Raw genomic sequence first — 18,050 nt, forward strand, 5'->3', positions numbered from 1 at the left:
TAAATGGATGACAAATGTGTTACTAATGTGTGGAAATAAAGACATGGCAAACCTCATAAGAATAAGTAAAATACCAAAATGTGTTAGTACCCCTAGATGCAAAGGAAACAAAGCATACAAATACCTCGTATGAATATTCGTTCTCAATATAAACAACAATACTTGCTTTTCGGTTTGTAGGCTTCGAGTCCACTTACCATTACAACACAGCAATTTAGAGAATTTAAAAAGGCAAAACAGAAATAGGTGATAACGTTGTAAGAGTGATATCATTTCCTACAGCGGATATCACCTCAAAATAAAGCTAAATTCCCAAGGGATACAAATTAAACCGGAAACAATAAATAAATAAAGGAAGTCACACGATAATGCAAATAGTGTTAGGGCTATCCCGCATATTTACTAAATCATGCGTTTTTAAACTTATGGTACTGTGTATCTATATAAACGTATTTTGACATAATCATAACATCAATCAAAATGTGTATCTAAATACATGCAAGACATTATCACAACAGCTGAACGTGTATTTAAAAATGGCTCCTGTTAAAAGTGTAATTACAAACACACATTCTATTACAACCCGTTAAATGTGCATTTAGATACCGGTACGTACATACGTCGGCTAAGCAATTATTTACATAAAAAATTATATTACAGCCGTGGTAAAATGTATTTACTACACAAACATACATTCTATTGGAGTCTCTTAAAATCATGAATATTACTGTAGCTACGGTTAATGTGCAATTACATACTTTATAGCATTATGCAAACGACAGTGACAGTTACAGTTACCTTGACTTTGGCAGAAGCCACCTCTCCACAGAGAACTGTTACTACTGACAAGGAAAAAGAGCAACTTCGTATTCAATTCCTTATTCAACTTCGAGAATATTTAAACGACTACAATAAAAAGCTACGGCAAAGAAAATATTCAGTTTGAAGCAAAATGGTCAAACTTTCAATACTGTTTGTTCAACTAAATGGAACACCAAAATATCCTATCTGTCTAAAAAAAAAACACAAACACAATATATATATATATATATAAGCCTCTACCTAAAATGGGTGGCTACAAATGCTGACATCCTTCCGTTTCGCAAGAACTCTATCGGGATGAAGTTGGTAGACACATACTTCATCCAGGATGTAACCCACCAAAATAGATTACCAGATACAAAATCAATGCTTACTTTCACCCAACAGAACATTAACAGACAGTGTCTAATTAGGCAACTGGCTCACTCAGGATTCGATCATAAGACATCTTGCTAGGTTGTCGAGTGTCCTTACCACTTGGCTTTAAGTGTGTGTGTGTGTACAGGTATATATATATATATATATATATATATATATATATATATATATATATATATATATATATATACTATATATACAGTATATATATATATATATAAATACACACATACACACACACACATATATATATATATATATATATATATATATATATATATATATATATGTATGCATATATGTATATATACATAAAAATATAAATGTACATATATTATATATACAGTATATATATTCAAATAACAAACACACCCACAATAAAGAAAGCTAAAACAGTTCCAGCAAATCCAAACATTCTAACCTTATCCAATATTCTCCAAAATAGAGCTAAAATATTCAAGGTAACAATGGGGAAAAGGGAAGGATCAGGCCCGATGGTGTGAGGGAGCTCGTGTGAAATATTTAGGCCATTTGGGGACGAGAGGCTAAGCGTGAAAATAAAAACCAACGATGAAAAGAGAGAGAGAGAGAGAGAGAGAGAGAGAGAGAGAGAGAGAGAGACTTAGCTTTAAATTGTCTGACTCCTTCCTGCCAGAGAATGGGGTGTTCTGTGCGCTGGCACAAGGCCTCCCACACAGTGACCATTGCTTTTACCTGAAAAGCAGCCTGATTTAACTGGAAAGGTTAGAAATGATTCATTCCCATATAAATGAGATGCTGGAATTGAACAGCAGCTGCGGAAAATCACTGTGATTGTGCCAAAATGAGAGAGAGAGAGAGTCAATGAAATACCTAATCAATTGTGGGGATATATATTTATTTCAAAATACAACATGGCCGCAAAACATTATTACAAAGTACAGGAATAGTGCGAATGACTGAATCACATTGCTATTCAGAAAACAATTGAGAGAGAGAGAGAGAGAGAGAGAGAGAGAGAGAGAGAGAGAGAGAGAGAGAGAGAGACTCAACCATAAACCTAATCGATTATGGGGATATATATACTTCATAATACAACACAGATGCAAAACAATATTACAAAGTACTGGAATAGTGCGGATGACTGAATGTCAAGCTCCTTCCCAAGGGGATTTCCATTCAAGAGCTCTTTATTAAAACACTATTCAAGCGATTGCCCAAAAACGCATTCACGCAAAAACATAATACGCTGTCACCCCTTTACTTGAAGTGGAGCGATCGCACAAACATGCATTCACACAAACACATAAAAGGGAGACATTATCACTCCCTTGCCTGAACTGAAGAAAATACAAAGAAACACATACAAATGCAACATTTTTACTCTTTCTTTGAAAATAAATGTTCGCAGAACAAGTAAACAAACAAACTACTCCATGACTTGAAACGGCGAGATCACACAAACACATAAAGGAAGTCACTCATTTGCTTTGAATAAGGTGTTTGCAAAGACGCGCGTTTACACAAACGTGTGACAAGACACGGTACGATCCCACTGTATGAGAATGAGGCGTTTGCACTAACAAGCCAACAGGAGACGTTATGGCTCCTTATTGAAAAAAAAAAAAAAAAAAAAAAAAAAAGTTCACACAAACAAGTAATCAAGAGACGTTATGGGTTCTTTGCAAAAGTCAAGTGTTCATACAAACAAGCAAACAAGAGACGTTATAACTCCTTTGTAAAAACCGTTTGCACAAACAAGCCAACAAGAGACGTTATGGCTCCTTGTACAAAATCAAATGTTCGTACAAACAAGTAAACAAGAGACGTTTTGGGCCCTTTCCAAAAATCGAGTGCTAGTACAAACAAGTAAAAAATAAACTGTATGGGTCCTTTGTAAAAATCAAGTGTTCGTACAAACAAGTAAACAAGAGACGTTACGGCTCCTCTGTATGAAACGACGTGCTCACACAAACTTCCATTCACATCTACACCTAAAACAGAGGTCATGACTCTTTTGCATAAGATAACTGTAAGCATGAACACGTAAACTGGTGATGTTATCACTCCTTTCCTTACTGGAATATAAAAATTATGCCGGTCCAAGCGCTGGGAGCTATGAGGTCATTCATCGCACAAAGGGAAATTCACAAAACGAAAGTCTGAAAGGTGTAACAGGAAAACCTCGCAGTTGCACTATGAATCAACTGTTAGAGAGGGTGGAAAGTCAGATGGAAGAAAGAGAATATGAACGGAGGTACAGTAACAAGAATGAAAGAGATTGCAGTTAGGGGCCGAAGAGACGCTGCAAAGAAATTCATGTAATGCCAAAAGTGCACCACGTGAGGGGCACTGACGGCAACCCGCCCCACCCTTGGAGTTATTTTCTTATAAATATACAGAAATAGGAGCGCGGTTACCCAATGCACAAACACTCGCACGGACTTTCACGAGGGAAACAGTGCTGAGAAAGGAAGAGAACCAGACAATTCATTTTCCCAGTGTGAAAAAGGATATTTGGTGAGTCATCGCATGCAGGATACATAAAGGCCCTCCAAGTAATTGGCATCGATCCAGAACCAATGTAAAAATACCTCCTGGTAGAAAAAAAAGAGAGAGGAGTGAAATACAACGGCACAAATAGACTAAAAATCCATTACGCAACTGCTAGAGATGGGGGAAAATAATTGTGAAAGTGTGAAAAGCACCACAAACATGGAATGGACGTACCAGACTCCGCAGAGACAAATATATGTATACACACAAATGAGAGAGAGAGAGAGAGAGAGAGAGAGAGAGAGAGAGAGAGAGAGAGAGAGAGAGAGATTCACAATTATCGTCTAATATCAAACACATTGTACCTTGGGAATATACATACATTATATATATACTGTATATATATATATATATATATATATATATATATATATATATATATATATATATATATATATATATATATATATAATATATATCATATACATATACATAAAATAGTTAAAATAAATTCTACAGTCGAAATGAGATTAATATATCACTGATTTATATTATATATATATATATATATATATATATATATATATATATATATATATATATATATATATATATATATATATATTATATCATATATACATAAAATAAAGTTAAAATAAATTCTACAGTCGAAATGAGATTAATATATCACTGCGCCGTAATATTTCATAAAAGTACGGTGGTACAGTACACCTTTACGGCAAAAAAAGAAAAGAAAAAAAGATGCGATAATTCAACCTCTTCTGCATAAATCCGTAAGGTTCATTATAGCTCACAAATCAGCGCCTCTTCCCACCTCCCAAACAGGTAATTGGATATGCATAATCAATAACCTAAAGGTGTTATATCGAGATAAATACCTATTTAATGCTTCTCTGTTTTATCTATTGCTGCCCACCTCTACCTACATTAAATTCCCAGTATGGATTTACTTAAAACACGTTTGCTATTTCGAGGATTTAGGTGGTGGATGAAGCAAAATACACAGGCATTGTTTGCACGATGCAGACTTCGAGATATTTTGCATGGATATACACGCCACAATATGGGCTTCAAAACTAACATTAGTATTTACATAAAACAACAACGCGATAAATGTATCTATTCATACACTATATTAGTAAGGATATAATCAGCTTTTCTCGACACGACTCACATACAAATACACGCTTCTGAAGGTATTTACAAGCAGTATGCAAGTTGCAAAGAAATATATAAAAATCCTTTCTTTAGTACATATATATTAGCTGTGCTAATATAAACATACAAATACAATACGTATAAGCATTCTTAAAAGACTTAACATGACTACACAAATAAAATATACGTAGGCGCTGTATAAAAAAAAAAAACAGACCTTAGTTGTATCAGCTTTTCTCCTGAACTTGAGGCTTGAATGGTCGAGAGTTAGAGGTCTATTCTGGGTGAAGCGAATGGAAAACCGTCCCTGCCAGTGTTAAAATTTCCTTTTAAACATTACACACATACATACATACACACACACATATATGTATACACACATATTATATAATATATATATATATATATATATATATATATATATATATATATATATATATATATATATATATATATATATATCGAACACTACCGGAAGCCAATTTTATAAATGCAAAATTGCCACGACATAAAATTGCCTCAAAGTAAAAAAATAAATAAATAAATAAATAAAAAAAAAAAATGAAACCTTGGAAAACGATACTTCGGCCGAGAACTATAGCAAGTATTATCATACTTCACTGAACAATGAATCCTGAAATGAAGTAATATTGTGAACTCCTGAAATCAAAGAACTAATGAATACATTCTTACGGTTTTTAATGCATTAATCAAAACTGACACCGAACAAGGGTTACCTAAATAATACAACCCCCAATACTGATAGTGATTCATTCATAATCCATTTCTACCATCGATTATATGCCTCTGTGTATTTTATACCTGGAAGTGTTCATCATATTTGCCGCTGTTATTAATGCACCTCATTTATTTTCTCTACTTGTTAATGTTTCTTAAGATAATGTCTATTGCAATTGCATTATGTTTTTATATATGGTTAGGACCTAATATAATGCAAATTATTATTATTATTATTAATATAAATTTTGCTTATTACTCGCACTATTATTATATCACAGGCTAAGAATGTTTGAAAGTGGTAACGTTCTTAAGTATACTTTCGCATAAAAACATGTAGGTTTCCTAAACCAAGTCGATAGCAACCATCCAGGTTCCCAAACAACGTTGACAGCAACCACTCAGGTTGCCTAAACCAGGTCGACAGCAACCATTCAGGTTTCCCAAACCACGTCGACAGCACCCATCCAGGTTCCCAAACAACGTTGATAGCACCATATAGGTTGCCCAAACCAAGTCGACAGCAACCATTCTGGCTTCCCAAACAACGTCGAGAGCAACCAATCAGGTTTCCCAAACCATGTCGAAAGCAACCATTCAGGTTACACAAACCACGTCGAAAGCAACAAATCAGGTTCCCCAAACCACGTCGAAAGCAACCATTCAGGTTTCCCAAACCACGCCGACAGCAACCACTCAGGTTTCCAAAATCGGGTCGACAGCAACCAATCAAGTTTCCCAAAGAACGTCAACAGCAACCACGCCTGTTTCCCAAACCCCGTCGAAAGCAACCAATCAGGTTTCCCAAACCACATTGATAGCAACCATTCAGATTTCCCAAACCATGGCGATAGCAACCATTCAGGTTTCCCTAACCATGTTGATAGCAACCTTACAGGTCCCAAACCACGTCGATAACAACCATTAAGGTTCACCAAACCACTTCAATAGCAACCAATCAGGTTTCCCAAACCACGTCGATAGCAACCATTCAGATTTCCCAAACCATGTTGATAGCATCCATTCAGGTTTCCCAAACATGTCGATAGCAACTTTACAGGTTACCAAACCACGTCGATAGCAACCATTAAGGTTACCCAAACCACGCTGAAAGCAACCATTCAGATTTCCCAAGATAGCAACCATTCAGGTTTCCCAAAACATGACGACAGCAACCATGCATGTTTCCCAAACCACGTCAAAAGCAATCAATCAGGTTCCCCAAACCACGTCGATAGCAACCATTCAGATTTCCCAAACCACGTCGACAGTAACCATTCAGGTTTCTCAAACCATGTTGATAGCAACCTTTCAGGTTCTCAAACCACATCGATAGCAACCATTAAGGTTATCAAAACCACCTCAATAGCAAATAATCAGGTTTCCCAAACCACGTCAATAGCAACCATTCAGATTGACCCAAACCAAGTCGATAGCAACCATTCAGGTTTCCCAAACCATGTCGATAGCAACCTTTCAGGTTCCCAAACCACGTCGATTGCAACCATTAAGGTTACGGTACCCAAGCCACGATGAAAGCAACCATTCAGGTTTCCCAAACCACGCCGACAGCAACCATTCAGATTTCCCGAACCACGTCGACAGCAACCAATCAGGTTTCCCAAACCACGTCAACAGCAAGCATTCAGGTTTCCCAAACCACGTCGATAGCAACAGGGGAAGGGTACCACATTACCTTCTGGATGATGGAAATCCCTCCTTACTCATTTGATAACCGAACCTTATCATCTCAGTACATAGATAAGCACTAGGTTGTTGCTGATAAGAAGTCGGTGATGACTATCTTACAATTCTTCAGACTGATATTTGAAAAGTACATCTATTTCCCTTTACCTCCTGTTACTTTTTCTAATGCACACCATATTCTTTAGAAGTTTGCATTTCATATGGTTCATCTTCTGAATAATAATAATAATAATAATAATAATAATAATAACCTAATTCACTGTTATTACGCCTTATACTGTATAGTGTGTTACGATATGTAGTCAAAGGAAAGCAGGATACGCGGATACTAAGTACTTAGTTATATAAAGAGCTTGTATGAAACAAATAATACAACCACTGCGACTACAACACACAGTACATCTCCCAACTTGAAAGGCAATTAGCGTAAATTATGAAAAAAAACGGAAATGCCATAAGCCACTGAGAGGTCGAATTAAACGCTCACTAATCTCTCCCGAAGATCGACTTTAAAATGACCTGTCCCAAGAGTGCTTCCAAATGCTATGCTTTCGTCAATAGATTTAAATTTGCCTTGCAAGCACGATTGTTCCAATTCTGCTAACAAAGAGGAAGAGTGACATAGTGGTATCCATAGGTGATATAAATAATTTTTTCTATTCTGAATATGAAGTAAAAAGAAAAATACAACCTAACATCATCGAAACAGACATGAATAAGCCACATACATCGCTAGAATGATCAAGGTAAAACAAATATTAAGCATAATTTAAGTATTTTTATTCAAAATAAAAAACTACAACGGTGTCCGGAAGAGTTCAATAATTACAGAAGCGCTCTCGACTTTTCATCCCACGCTGAATCATGAAAGATTTTCCGAGTACGAGAGACTACAGCATACCGGTTTAAAATGTTATTTTTAGTCTCCATTAACTAACTGCACAAAATATTCAGAGTAGACCAAGATGGCCGACATCAGGCTTCTACAAAAATATATTACGGCATATTCGTAGAAGATTTTCACCTATAAATGTAAATTTCGTATTTCAGTGTGTTTTTAAGGTCAGGGAATTCAAACATGACGCTAAAATTGACCTCGGCGTAACCATTCCAAGTGTTACAGCTAGATTTGACCCATCAATTGCCAATAACCCTTGACGTATTAATTTCTTCCTGGTGAACAATATTATATACTAAAATGTAAAAAATCTTCACATAGGCCTAGCGGATAAATAATCACCATCTTCATCATTGCATGGGCTCATATAAAAACTTCTAGGCACCTCTTCAGCCAGCAACACTTAGTTACGGCCGAGCCTTTCATTTCTTGACATTTCCCAATCCTCTACATATTTCAACAGTTTAAGAAGCTGTGGAAACGATCTAAGCTGCAGAATAAAAACATGCCTTCGTAAAGCTCGCAAGTGACCAACTTCTGCCTGCACATAGAAGGGACAGTCATGTACCCAACCTAAACTAACCCAACTTTCATGGATCATAATTGCCATGTGTCCTTGTCAAAACAGGATTAATTTCATGAGGGCCTGTTAATTGGGCTTTGTGCAGCAAGCAATACCAACAGGGCATCCTGTGCCAGCATCTTTTGAATGAAGCACTCCTGGAAGGATTAATTCAATATTTCTGAAAAAGTTTCTGTGTCAAGATGACCACGTTCACTTGCATAATGTGAGATATTTTTCATCAAATTAACCAAACCGCCAGGAGTGCTATTAGCTGTTTTAACCCAGTCCATCATTTATGGCATGTCTTGAGATGAAGTTGAAAGAATCAGAAATGCAGAAGTCCAGTGGCGAAGTACTGGATATCCTTCCTCGAGAATACAGATATTCATGACGAACATTAACGACCTCAGAAATGGGTGGGTTTAAAAATACATTCAACTTAACGCTACCCTACTGGAAGGCCAACGACAATCCAAGAATGGAAGATGACTGATTGTTTTAGCCGGTGCTGAGAAACTCTTTAAAAAGAAGAGAGAGCAGTGTATATGAGGAAAAGTTTATTAAAAGAAAGCAAACTGTCATCCTAAAGGATAAAAAGAGGCTGTTGGCCGACTGCTGATATGTGAACTTTGAGGTAACCAAAGCAACACAGTGCATCGAGGAGCATATCAAATGAGATGAGCAAGTTGTACACGACATAAATAGTTTCAACAGTGTCAAGTTCAATTCATTTCACTTCATTCATGACTCACTTTTGTATAGCAAAACATTGCCCTTCTACTGTCCCTTCTCTGACTTCTTTTGTTTATTCCATTCTTAAAAAATACTGACGAGCAACGGAGACAATAACACACTCTGGTCTCAAGCCTACTTTTCATCAAACCAACCAGTCTTCAATTTAAATTCCAACGCACATTTCACTTCCAATAAAACATTTAATCTCTCTCTCTCTGCTTGTCTTCTATGTTTAAATCCTCAACCACCTACTCACTGACTCCTCAGCGAGTCTATTATACGCTTTTAGTAGGTCTATATATGCCACATACAGCTCTTTAAATTTCTAACATACCTTTTTCTTAATAAACACTTGGTCGACACCTGATCTTTCTTGTCTTATCAATCCTTACTCTCGTATGTCTTATTTTTTATTACTTCACATTTATACACCTAAAGTTATTTTCAACACCCATATTCAGACATACTGCAACTTTGCAATTTACATTGGTCAGCAACACAATCACATTAAAACTACCATACTGTAGCACCTTACTTGCATCCACTCCAGATCATTCCATGCCTGAACTTCTTGACTGGTTTTTTTACATCGTCAACAGTCACTTCCAAGAGCATTTCCAAATTTACACTAACCCTTTCCACTATTGCATCATTTGGCTGTTTCTCATCATTTATCACGCTCAACATACCTTCCGACTATAGACTCCTTCCACCCAGGACTGCATTTACTTCATACAACACTTCGTTTGCAACCCATTTCTCAGCCCAGTTTTTGTTTTTTCTTAATTCAACTTTCTCTATATCCTTTATCTACAAAACTACTTCTTATTCTTCGTAAATTTCTGCCTACTCTCGCTACTTTCATTTCTTTACTAGATTTTTTCTCTTACTTTTTTCTTCACGACCGTATCCATCCTCTTTAATTTAATTGCACCTCAAATAAATGTGTTTTTTTACTAAACCTTTCCCCCACTAACATTCTGTTTGTTTTTATACGCATTCTTGCTTCCTCTACCCACAGAATCATGTGTGTGTGTGTATATATATATATATATATATATATATATATATATATATATATATATATATATAGATATATATATATATATATATATATAAATATAGAATGAGAGAGAGAGAGAGAGAGAGAGAGAGAGAGAGAGAGAGAGAGAGAGAGAGAGAGAGAGAGTATACTTGGTTACCTTCAATATCAAAACGTGTAGAAACTACATCTCCGTCATTCACTGCGCTACTGAAGAATGGGAGCTGGATTATCAAACTTAGTTATAAGCAGGAAGGCGACAAAATCTGCAATGCCAACATCGCTAAGTTACTTCGAGTGGAGATGGGAAGACAGCTGATCGAAGGCGCAGGCACTGGGCTGGTATCTTTCCAAGATAAGTTCAAAAAATGCTACGGAAGGAGAATTGAACAAGGTGAACGGAATCTGATCGGCAATCCTCGTAGTGTTGAAATAAAGTATAACTAAAAATTGTAAACAAATGACAAGTTAACATTAAAATTTGCAATAATAATGTTTGCTGTACATCAACTTATCTACAACATTCTACTTCCATTTGCCCTTCTTGTAACGAGCCTGTGTTGCAATAAGCCTGAAACTAAACCCTTACTGTGTATTTCATTGTTTTATGATTAAGAATTATTATTATTCAAAGATGATAAATGCGCGAAAACAGTTGCAACATTACGATAAAAAAAAAAACTGAATACTACTAAGGCCATTATATGGCTACAAAAAACATGAGCCCAAATGTTTGGGAGGTCCCTGAACTATACTGGATGTTTGGGATCACGAGTAAATAAACAAACAGAGAGACAGGCAAAAGAACGAGTCCCCTGACAGGGAGTGACTGACATCACCTGTGGGGGAACAGATTCTGTTACTGGTTTCCAAGAATCCATTGTTCACGGAACTACACTTATTGATTACTGGAAAATAATAAACCAACACAGTGTCTACTATAAAATAATAAGAATAATAATTATAATAATTAGAACAATAAATTGTCAGCATGGGCACGCTCCTAACACTTCTGCATAACACACACACACACATTATATATAGGCTATATATATATATATATATATACTGTATATATATATATATATATATATATATATATATATATATATATATAATATATATAATTTCAGCTTACTATTCGTTGGTGAGACGTGGAACTTGACCCAATGTCCTGGGTTATGGTTAAAATACGTGTACACCTTATCCTGAATGAACATATCGCAGTTGAACACAATGTCGTGAACGTACGCCAAGTTATTCGAATAAATATGCGGACAGACGGAAAGGGGGAACTTTTGTTGGTCCCCATTTTTTAGACTATGCAAAAAAAAAAAAAAAAAAAAAAAAACTATTATATTATTATTATGATGATGGCTTAACGAAACCAACAAGCCACATTTCTACTCTCTAAAAGTTCTCCTAGAGCATCTGTTTTGAAATGAAAGGTGGTAAACCGAACAAGATAAAGTTAAAGAGGTTGGACAGCCAGGTAGGGAGGGACCAAATAGAAAAGATTTGAGGTAAAAGCCGAAAAGAAAACATTCAGAAATTACCTCTGCCAAACTGGTGTTGTTTCTATTGGTGGTGACGAGACACGTCCCTTCTATTAATGATGTCCGTGATAAAACTAAGAAATTAACATCTCAGATATGAGTAAAATATTCCAGGAAGATCTTCGGCTCTAATATTACTCTTATTTATAAAGTAAGTGAAATAAAAACTAAAAAAGAAAATAACTCCATGGATTTCTTTTTCACTACATTAACAAACATCAAGTTAATAAGCAATAAGCAAAAGCACAATATTACTTCACTAACAAACAAGCCTAATGGTTTACTACTATCATCAGCAGAACGCAACCCATTTATAATCATCAACTAAAAAGTTTCGCTTCAAAACAACTGTGTACATTACCACTACACTCCTCGTATACTTATCACATGCATGAGTAGGTCTCCAATTCCACATGAACTGACAACGTACCTGGAAGAGAGAAATTTTAGTCAGTGAAGAAATAAGCAGATGTGCCAAGCTAAGTGCCTATTTCAAAATCCTGTAACGTGATGCACCTTGTTTTAATTACTGATGAAGTGTGTTAGTAGGCTTGATCAAACAGAATAAATAAAAAGCTGAAGTTACAAAGTGGATGTAAAATCGAATTATTAAAGCCGATGTCACATCAATGGCATCCTACGTGCGCCCAAACAACCAGGGTTACGATTTAATCAAACCTTAGTTTCCACATTTGACTAGATAGTGTATCACATAGCGTTCATATATCTGAGCGCCTCACAAGGAAACAAACAATAACATTGTTTCCCTGTATCTTAAAACCTCAACTGCACAAAACTAGCAGCTCATTTGACTACCCTCTTCGGTTCAGTGTCTTTGTCTTCCCAGGTCACTCACTGAACTGCAGTTACTTTGGGGACAAATGCTTTCAAACAAGTAAACTATTAGCGTACCTAATGTAGATAAAATACCCAACAGCATTCAAAAATGAACTTATAAATATGCAATGAGGGTCATTCAATATCAAAAGCTCCAATTAATGTAATTAATTCAATCTATTATGTTCTATGACAATGGACACATCCTCTTTGGATTTAGTTTTACGATAAACACGATTGGCCTTAAACTACTAGTCTCTATGGATAAGGTCTTCAATCCTGAGATAATTTTGTACAATTAACACCAACGTCAAATTTACTACACTTTATCATCAGGTCAGTAGTATCATTATCAATTATCAATGTTCAATAATAACATCTACAGCCACCTTCATTTTTCGTGCTCTCTTGGGGCCAGGGCTAGAATTAATTGCATCGGTTTCATACGATTCTCATCCAATCCTACCATGGAATCTCATTCCCAGCAAACACTCAGACTACACGATATCCAACAACCAATAAACCTGGCTGGAATAAGCACATAAACTTACAAGCACCAGCAACAAGGATTTTAGCCTATGCACACGAAAAGGGCACAAGTCAACTACTAATAAATGATTATGACTCGACCACTGTTGAGCAAACAGTCCCCCTCCACTCGTACCGCTTGTTCGCAGTCCAAAGAAAGGAAATGCAAGATTTTTCCTTCCCAATCTTTTTACATAAAGTTAAATTTATTTCAAGTACACGTGAAATTTGATGCATACCATGATATGCTCAGGAGACATCTGGTAACTCCAGAATGTTGATATTGTTACTTAAAATACAATTACATTTTTCTTTGTCTCGTGTATGCTAAACGCATTTTTTTTTGTCTCGTGTGTACAATTTTAGTGATTTACAGATAGCACTGCGTTTACTAAACACCAGGATATATCCTGACACATTATGGAGAGGCAGCTCTATCTTTAGCTAGCCGTGATGTGTGCCGAAATTAATGAAGGCAACTGCACAAAGGTATTTATTTTTCCAATCAGTGTAAGCATAGTAAACTGCTCTTTGATATTTCGTTATTCCTGGCTAAACGCTTTTCATTTGGCCAATATCAAAAACATTTGCAACACATCAAGCGTTGCTTCATAATTACACAAGGCTGTGAGCTCAACGAGTACACAAAGATAGATTAACATAGCGATAAAGAGATAGGCTATCTATATTTTGTGTGACAAGAGAAAGCAGAGTAAAATATAAAAGTACGTTTGTTTAAATACAATTATTTGCACACAAACACACCTGTACGAGTTAGAAAAATTATAGCAACAGTACAGGGTATTTCTGAGCCCTGTAATAAAAAGTGTAGTATATTCATTATCATTATTATGTGTAACATTATTTATTTTTGTTCGAGGCAAGAAGAAAAGAGCAATGCCAAGAAAGGTATCCTATATCAAAAGGGTCATGTGTTTATAAAAGAAAAAAAAACCTACATCAGACTGATGGCTGGTCAAGTTCTATCTTTCTCCAGCAGTAGTGTCTCCATGGGTTATTGATGAGTCAGCCATGCTGCTATTATATAATTAAACCTGTCAATTTCCACTTAACTATAGCATTTTAAAAGTTCTCCTTCATGAATAATTTTGTCATCCTCCGGAATACAGAAAACGTCCTTAATTGGAGTTCACTAATTCTATTTTATTAAAACAGCGATTGCATACTCAGACATGAGTGGCGGAATTTAACAGAGGCCCTTTGAGTGGTCTCGCTTTGAGTCCCACGGCGTTGGTGATGATGATGATGATAATCAAAGAGGCAAGTTTTCCCTGTGCCGAATACTGCTCTAAATTTATATTACAAACAGAATTCCTTTTGTTCCAACACCGTATTCGAAGAGTGACCTAATACAACAATCACTTTCCATTAGCATGGCTCAAGAATAAAAACTTAACTGTAAATGGGAATATCCTTCAAAGAATATCCATGTCCTGACACCATTACAAGTCTACATGCAAATAAAAAGAATAACAAAGGATGGGTTAAATAAATAAGTATATTGTCTATAATACCACCTAATGAAGATAATTCAAATTGAGAATAAGATCATTAGTTTCGCACAATGAACACGTGTAACATTAATTTCAACAAAAGAATTCTCACGCTTCATTAACTAACAGTTCCGGTATTAATTTCAAGTGTGCAAGTTTACGTGAGGATGAGTGGGTGGCTGGAGGAGAGGGGGGGAGAGGGAGAGGGAGAGAAGGAGAAGGAGAGGGAGAGGGAGAGGAAGGGGGAGAGGGAGATGGAGGGGGAGGGGTTGAAGATGAAGTACCCATGACAATGTGGTCTCCCTGCAGTTACAATGCTTAGGCAAATGACAATTCCCAGTCAATAGCAATTCTACAATAGCTGAGATTCACGTTCAGTGACGCAGAGTGAAAAAGTGAGTTAAAATATCAATGATGACAAAAAGTTTATCACAATTACTTCCCATACAAAAATACACTATAAACTTCCTGTTTAACAATTCTTATTTAGTCATAATATAAATTAACTGTCACTCAAAATAAGATTTATCTTATTGCGTCTAAACTTTAGTACAACTGAGAACTGAAACAATCTGGTGATAATCCTAGCCTGGAGGCTGTATATTGATTAGGCTTTTTGATCTTTACAATGATTCTGTTGGTTATCCAAACATGCTTTGGCAAAAATTTGGAATGCGATTAATGCAACAATTGGTAGTGGGCAAAAAGCCTTTCATCTTCGTTCTCAGTAGTAAGCTACTGGATTTTTTTTAATGAGTCAACATCAAACTAATTTCAATAACCTTGTTGCATTAATAAAAATGATCATGAAAAATTATACAAAGAGCTTAGAACTGAAAGGTTCCCGATTTCTTGATGTGAAAATCGTTCAGTCTCTCTCTCTCTCTCTCTCTCTCTCTCTCTCTCTCTCTCTCTCTCTCTCTCTCTCTCTCTCTCTCTCTCTCTCTCTCTCTCTCTCTCTCTCCTGTCCTATATATCAGAGCCTGTCTAAATCCTATTACAATGCCAGTCATTTGACTCACTTCAGTAACATTAAAACAAAGCTATAAATAAAAAAATGGTAGAGGTTGACAATTACCATAGTAGGAAATAATAATAAGCAAATGTGAAAGAGACATGCATTATCAGAGTTCCAATAAATCAAGTCTTATGGCTATTTTATATAAAATCAATCAAAAAATCGCAGGTGGACTTATAAAAGAAACAACTGAATTAATCATGTCACGAGATACGTTTCTTGCAGGGGAGTCAGACAGAACAAGCGGAACTAAACTTCTTCAAAATTAAAAAAAATATTAAAAACTGGTTCATGAAACTAATATATAATTAGCCTAGACGAAAAACTCAAATGACAGATAAATCAATCAACTAAATCAAAGAAAATATTCAAAGGGTGAACGTTCTCCAACGAACTATTGAACTGACGTAACACCACTAGAACCATCACTGGAAGTATTCATAATTAATGACAGAAGCTTATGAATTACCAAGAAGAGCAACATAAGCTTCATTAATTGTTCATCTGTATATTCAAATTAATTGCTAAAAAGAACTCGAGCGAACAAAGAAGTAAAACACAATCCTCCATTTGTTTAAGCTTGATCATTTATCACTAAGACATTGTGATTATTACGGTATCTGCAATGCTTTCAAACATCTCTGTATAAACGGGGGTGTGTATAATATTGCATGTATAAACTGATTATCGTACTTATGCAAACACGTATACACAATGCAGAAATAAGCATCCTCGCTATATATAAGTTTTTTTTAGCAATTAAATAACTAATAAAAAAATACAACAATAGCTGCACTTTACAGAAATATAGCCTTCCACCATGTATAACATGAAACTGAAGCAATACCATCCAGACATGTCAAGCAAGGTCCCTCCGTAACTGTCAAATATGAGCTGGAACTTAGTTGAAAAGGGAAAGCATAAAAATTAATATAAAATTAAAGGACCTTATAACTTGGAAGATGTTGTTAATAATAATAATAATAATAATAATAATAATAATAATAATAATAATAATAATTAACCTTACTGAACAGAATGGCCGTCTGGATGCCGTTGAGTTTGTATTGTTTTCTAAATCTCTCGAATGAGTTTCTTTATAGCAAAAGGTAAATAGTATACAAGCTGCCCAAAGTTCATTTATTCCTTATAATAATAATAATAATAATAATAATAATAATAATAATAATAATAATAATAATAATAAATGACAAAATTCACATGATACATGGATTTCTCATAGCGCCACAAAGACCTCGTAACTCCTAGATTTCCTCAAGATTGCTTCTGTAATCATTACATTCGAACGGGAAATATATAAGAAAAAACCTCTTGGGGTTACGGCAACCTCTCTCTACCCTAACTCGCGTTGGTTCAAATCCCACTTCGAAACGTAAAAGTTTCTTCATATATATACCGTTCAAATTCAATGCTGACAAAAGCAAGCGCATCCAAAGAGTGGGGAAAACGAGAATTCAATGGTCTTTGTGGCATTTATAGCGGACGTTACTGCTACGGTTTTAGATAAACAAATTTCACCTTTTAAAATACTACTGCCACTAATAACAATGCATCCAAATAATACAAGGCCAAGCTCCAGCGTTACGATTTGGATGTATTCCATCACATGAATAAGGTAAATAAAAAGAGAGAGAGAGAGAGAGAGGAGAGAGAGAGAGAGAGAGAGAGAGAGAGAGCAGGGATTACCTAGTTAAGGACCGCCGCGATGTGGGATCCCTCATTGTTGTATTCTATACTTAATGCAATGCCATTAAATCCTACTACTTTATCAATATTAATGCATAATCAACTGCACTCTTGCGAATAGCCTATTCTGAAAACAGTAAGGACAAGTAGTTAACTAAAAGACTGAAGGTTTAGATGTGTCACCAGCAGGTTTCCCACCAACTAAGGGCTTATTACTTCTATGCTAACTAAAGTCAAGATAATGTGAATTATGTGAACATAACTTAGTGTCTAAACATGTCAGGTTAACGCATAATATTCTGTTTTGCTTACGAGTACGACCGTCTTATATACATGAAATGTTAGTGCGTA

The sequence above is a fragment of the Macrobrachium rosenbergii genome, chromosome 55, assembly GCF_040412425.1.
Source record: "Macrobrachium rosenbergii isolate ZJJX-2024 chromosome 55, ASM4041242v1, whole genome shotgun sequence".
Classification (NCBI taxonomy): Eukaryota; Metazoa; Arthropoda; class Malacostraca; order Decapoda; family Palaemonidae; genus Macrobrachium; species Macrobrachium rosenbergii.